At 26.7% G+C, this 6,931-nt stretch overlaps 1 pseudogene; it reads right to left on the bottom strand.

Annotated features, from left to right (window-relative positions):
* Positions 1-368: 368 nt before the first annotated feature.
* On the bottom strand, positions 369-6,481 carry LOC149519853 (uncharacterized; annotated as a pseudogene).
* Positions 6,482-6,931: the final 450 nt, after the last annotated feature.

Here is a 6,931-nt window from a genome sequence, read left to right as displayed (position 1 = left end):
TAAAAAAGGTCCAAGTTGAACCACACCGACGGATCAGTAGGATTTAAATGATCTTTTAGTTGGCGATAAAAATTAATGATGTTAATTTTTCATTCAAATAAAAATTTAATTAAATAAAAATAAATGTTGGAGTCATTAATTGAATGATTATAATAAAAAATAATAATAATTTGAATAATTTTTAAGTTTAATTTAAGGATTTTTTTCCATTTAGCCAAAGCTTTATTCACCGTCCAGGAAATAATATACATAATGTTTTAGACAACATGATAGTTTTCTTGTTCTTAACAACAGAAACTTATTCCCAAAAAAAAAAAAAAAGACACACGCGACAGAAAGTAATGCTGTACCAAGCCCCAAATGGTTAACTATGCGCCCATAATATCATCCAGTGACCGTAATCCTTCTGAATCATCACCATCATGAACTTCTGCATATCCGCGGATGTCCTTGCTCAAGCCAAGATCTGCCATTAGAAGAGAGACGTGCGTGAGCAGCTCACCACCATGCCTCAACCGTAGAGCATGCTCTTTCCATGAAAAGTGGCTGGCTGCACAAATCATTATTTTCATCCACAAGTCATTTAACAATTTCCATTTCTCCTCGTCATTCCAACTTTTTTCTGTCACCAAAGCTTGCAATAAACGCGCAAGCTCTAATGCCTTTACTGGTACTTCTACTTCGTTCTACATATCGAACTCAGATTGGGGTAAATGCATCATGGCCGCTGCCAATCGCTGGCTGGCTTGAGTTGGGTTGTCTTTTCTATGCTTCTGATCCGTCGGTATAAATGCATTTAATAGTGTGGAAATTTTTTTTTTAATCAGACCAACTTTATCTTTATCAGTTAGAAAACTTTCTATTGTCGGCACGTCAAACTCTTTAGGCAGCATTGATGGATGCACAAGTACAAGGTATAACATGTACTCAGACAAGGTATTGCTTATTCGGCATAATGAGACAGGAGTAGTAAGTTGTCTTCTTTGAATATCGTAGTTATAAACCAGCTTGGTAGCATTATGCAAAACAAAGACGGTGTTGGTAAAATCCTGCGCTGTAATTTGTCCCCACACTACCGGATCCAGTCCACGTTTAACAATGCAATTGTGCACCAGACGTGGAAAATCGACAGAAGTGAATATCGGACCTTTTGATTCACAATCCTCACGTTCCCTTTTTAGATGTCCGTAGATGAATTCCTTGAGATCATCACCGACTTCCACCCAACTGATTTGCTCAAACTTCTTGCGAAGTTCATCGGTGTCAATAAGATTTATGACTGGAGTAAAGATGCTACACCTGGTCGGGGGTGAAGCAATTTCCCTGAAAAAATCGTATTGTGCTGTTTTTGGTTTTCCCCTCTCGGACTTAATTGAACGCAACCTGGAAGCAACCAACCAATAGTAGAAGTTATGCAGCTTATCTCCAGCAATGCCAAACCCAATCATGCTCCAATTGGACCAAAGGTGCAGAGCAGATGCATAAACGTCCAGAAAAATAGCTCCTGACAGCAGCAAGTCGGTCACGGCGATGTCAACTCTTCGTATGTGATCCTTCTCACTCTCACCAATATTCTTCATTGTTGAGAACCCAATCAGTACAGATAGAGCCGACAGAAGGTAGAAGCCACGAAGAATTCTATTCAATTTATGGTAACATTGTTGTATGGGATTCTTGGTGAAGAACAAATCATAAAGGAACTGAAGTTCAATATTTACCAACTGGAAGGCTTCTACCGCAGATTTTTGCTTCATGAAAACCATGTCTTTGTGATACTCTTCTGAAATCTGAAATGGCAGGCCCAAAAAGAGAGGTCTGAAAATTTCAAATGATACATAGGCCTCTCGAAGAAATTTGACCTCTGGAGGCAAGTCCTTGGATTCAACAAAAGCTTTACCCGTCTCAGGCAACTCGTACAGCCCCGTTCTAATCATCCCTTTTCTTTTCGACGTTCTAAAACTTCTAATCATCTCTTTTGTTTTAGACGTACGAAAGTTATATACTGCTTCGGGATACAAAGCAATTTGGAGCTGTTCATTGCTTGCACATCTCAGTGCCACTATCCTTTCCGCATACTTGAGAATTCCACCAATTAATATTGGAACAACCATAAAATCAAGGTAATGAAGGCTTCGAAAATTTGGGGCACTGGCTTTTCGAAACCTGAAGTAGATGTAAACTGCCTCTGCAACATTGGAGATTAGTCCAAGAAAGTGTCTTAACCACATCTCATTATCTTCTAAAGAATAAGCCGTAATGTTAGCTGGGCTGCCTAGATGCCACAGAAGGAATGGTGTCCAAAGTACGACAAGCGCATTTTCCTTTTCAAAGCTTCCCCTAAGAATGGTGGTCATTGCCACAGTCGCAACCCAGTCAGCTAACAGGTAGACTGACCAGACAAACGCTGCTATGTACGGTAAACATCTTCCTTTGTATTTTTGTCAAACATACGCTGATACGATGAGAAGTAGCTGCAGAGTAAGACTCAGTACAACCAAACAGCGGACTTCCCATTCGATCCAAGCATCTTGTAACTCTTTGGTTGATGGTATTTTCTCCACGGCCCATTTTTTAATCTCCACGTAAACCAGGGCCATAGCAACTGGAAAACTTCAAAAAAATTAATTAACATAATAATTTTTGGAGTTTGTTTAAAGTCCATTTTTTTTTCTTTCCGTTAACTTAAGCCGATTTAACATATACTTTTATTTTTTTTTGTCATTTATTTTTTTATTTTTTTCTTTCTATCCAGTTTTTAAAAAAGAAAAATCTAATCAAATAATAGTATTTATTAGTTGCTTTCATTATTATATTTCAATTTTTTTTTTCTAAAATTTTATTGCAAACGGAAGCAAATAATAATAATAATTTATACAATATAAAATCATTCATATAGGTGTTTGTTATTTGCTGTTACGTGACCTTATAAATAATTTTTTTTGTTAGTAATAAAAATTTGAAATTATTTAATATTTACAAAATTAATAAATTGTTAACAAATTATTAAATTATTTTTGTGACAAATAATAATTTTGTTAATAAATAATTAAAAATTAATAAAAATAATACTTATTATATAATTATTATTTGTTTATTAATTCATAATATAATACTAAATTTTATTTATTAATTTATAAGATAATAATAAGTTTTATTCATAATAATAAACTAATAATTCATAATTTTTAAATAAAAAATAAAAAGAAAAAGTTAAACTATATATTAAATGAAGGATAAAAGGCAAAAAAAAAAAAGATAAGACCAACGTTTGGTGGGCAAAAGCAGCTTAAATTTTTCAAATAGCTACTGCATTGACATCCAATGGGTGTTTAGTGTCAATTGGTACAATTTTTTGCTGCAACGTGACAATTATAAACAGTTTTTTTATAAAATGAATTACTTTTTTTATTATTATTTTAGGTTATATAAATCTAACTATTTTGCTGGATTTAATAATTCATAAATCTAACCATTTTCATGAACTTAGTTATTAATAAATTTATAATATGTTTGAATCTAAATAATTATAAATAAATGTATTTAGTATTTGATGTCATTTATATAAGTTTAAATTCATATACATTAAGTAGTATAAGTACTCATGAATCATATACAATATCTACAATATCAATATATATGCTCTTTCGGTGCATCAATTTAGATTCTTGATATGTAAATAGTAATTATGATTGTATTTTTTTTTTATATATTTAAAAGTTCTACTTCATTTTGTTTTTTTTTTTTTTTTATATTTCAATATTTTGTAAAAATATAAATTATTGGTTTTGAGTCATTAAAAATTATTTTTTTAGTTCTATGCTTAAAGAGTTTGAATTGAATGAATTTATTGACATAAGGTACTATTTTGTATTTTCATTAAAAGTTACAATTTTTTGGGAAAAATATGTTTATTTGCTTCTAGTGATAACAAAGTTTATGTATATTTTTATCAAGTATCTATTCTAAAATAATGTTTACCAAGTAAAAAAGTTTTCTAAGTGAAACGTGGGCAACAATTTAATAATAATAATAATAATAATAATAATAATAATAATAATAATAATAATAATAATAATAATAATATTTACTTTAAAAACATTAATTCAAATTTAATGGTTTTATTAAAAGTAATTAATTTATATTTTTTATTACTCATGAAACTCAAAGTTTTTTTTTTTTTTTAATTCATCAAAAATAGTTCTTACTGATCTTATACTTGAACTCACTTTAATTTTTTCACTTAAAAAAGAGTAAAAATAACCAGTAAATAAAATCTCTTATCAATTTCACCTTTTTGGATTGACTAATTTAAAATTTTCATTAAAAGGTTTCGAAATTTTGTCTTCTGTCTAAGCAGGAATCATAGATTATTATATGTTGGAGTCATATATTGAATGGAAATATTGACATATATTTCTCTATATGCATAATTTTTTTGGAATTAATTTAAGTTATTTTTTACTTTTTCTTTTTGTTCATCTTTTCAAAAAGGCAATAAAAAAAAAAGTAAACCTTTAAAAATCATAATTTAAACAGAATACTTAAGGTGTGTTTGGTGCAAAATATTATTAAATTAATATTAAAATAATATGTAATATTAAAAAATTATTAAAATATATTAAATACTAAAATATTACTAAATTAATCTTTAGTATAAAATATTATTAAATATTAAAATATTTTCAAAATAATATTTAGTATTAAAATATTATTAATAAATCATAAAATAATACCTAAAAAAATTAATTTTAAAAATAAATACATTTAATTTTAAAAATATATTCAAAATTAATGTTTGTAATATGTAATTATGTATTCGTTGATAGTTTATAACATTTATAAACCGATAGTATATCCTTATATAATATATAGGGTCAACTTTATTAGTTGATAAAGATTTTTATTTATATAATATATTGCAATCTCATTTTTTTTAAAAATAGATGGTAAAGGTCAAGGGATTTTATTTATACTAGATTTTTGCCCGCGTGACAGGGCTGATAATTTTTTGTCACATTTTATTTTTAATATATTATTATTTTTGTAAAATATATTTATTATTTATATTAAAATAATAAACATATTTTTTATAGTCATTTCCATGAGAGATTACTTTTAATATATTATATAGATTTATAGTAATTTAATATATAGTTAGGTCTTATGTAATTAATTTAATATGTAATTTAACATAGGGTATTATAATCATTTTTATAAAATACCACATGTCAAATTTTTATGAAGTAATGGTAAAAGTATTTTATTAATTTCATGTGTAGTTAATTTTATATCTTGTTAAATTTTAATATGTAATTTAATAAAAATATTATAATAATTTTAGCTAATTATTAAAATGAGGTATTCTCGTAATTATCATAAGAAAGGCATTATAATAATTGTAGTCAATCATGATATAAAAGCATTTTCGCATTTATGATAAGAGGGGTATTTTAATAATTTCAATTAATTATATTAGGAATGTTATTTCTATAATTATAATATGAAAGTATTATAATAATTTTAAATAATTATGAAAGGAGGGGCATTATAATAGATTTGAACATGCGTCAACTACAAATCAATTAATTAGAGGGGTATTATAATAATTTTCTTATGAGATTACTTTCTATCTATGGTATAAATTTATTTTATTATAGTAATTTAATATGTAATTAAGTTTTATGTAATTTTCCTATATAGTAAATTATTATATAATTAATTTTATATTATGATAAAATTTAATATGTAATTTAATAAAATATCATAATAAATTTCAAATAAAATGTCACACGTCATTTAGTAATTATGATAAGTAGATCATTATAGTAATTTGGCCTATTATGCTAGGAAGAGTATTACAATAATTTTAGTTGATTTTATGAGTAGGGGTATTAGTGTACTTTTAGACATATGTCAAACATTTTGAAATAATTGGATGGGCAATATAATAATTTTAAAAGATTACTTTCAATTATAGTTTGCCAATTATAATAAGATAGGTATTATAATAATTTTGATTAATTATAATAAGAGAAATATTTTTGTAAATATGATAAATGATTGCAGTAATTTTAGTAAATTATAAGAGTAAAGTTATTATTGTAATTATTGTATTTTTAGATACGTATTAAACAATAATAAAATAATTGAATGGATAATATAATAATTTTCAAGAGGATTATTTTAATTATGTAGTATAGATATTGATACAAATAGTAGTTTTGTCATTAGATATTGACAAAAAAATGATATTTAAAAAAATTATCGATAAAACACTGGTTTTATCATTAGAGAAACTTACACATGAAAAGCAGAGAAGGTGTGTTTGTCAACATATAATGCTTATACTCAATTATGGGTTAAGATTATGAATAATAAACTGCTTTCTGGAATTAAAAAAGTGAGAGAGATAAGTGTTATTATCATAACGATGATGATATAGCAAATAGAATAGCAATAACTTGCCTGTATACAGTGTCATTGATGCTGCTGTTATTATAAGAAAACACCACAAAGATATCTGCTAAAATTAACCTGAAAGAATTGGCTCAATAATTCAATTGCACTTTTAATTTTTTTTTAAGCTGAATTAGCACAGTGTTGCTGTAGGGAACAGATACTGATTTATACGTATGAAAAAGGGTTTCAACGTGTAACTCATTGGATATTGCAAGTCTCTTAAAACAAGTCAAGAACATATTATAACCGAATATAGCTATAGCTATGGCTATGGTGAAGGAAAGCATTTTGTATGACCTGTCAGGATATATAAATGTTTGAGATAGAAGTGGTGAGAGAATAATATTTTTCATTGTAACATAAAAAATGTTAACCAGTACTTAAAATATTAATTAATATAATATTTAAAGAAAAAATTTGAATTAATTATAATATATTGTGTCTCCTTAAATTTAGTAAAAAAAACATTTTT

This window comes from Durio zibethinus, chromosome 2 (genome assembly GCF_047325235.1).
Source record: "Durio zibethinus cultivar Kanyao isolate XHJ-2024 chromosome 2, ASM4732523v1, whole genome shotgun sequence".
Taxonomy (NCBI): Eukaryota; Viridiplantae; Streptophyta; class Magnoliopsida; order Malvales; family Malvaceae; genus Durio; species Durio zibethinus.
This window is presented reverse-complemented; position numbering and strand designations above follow the sequence as displayed.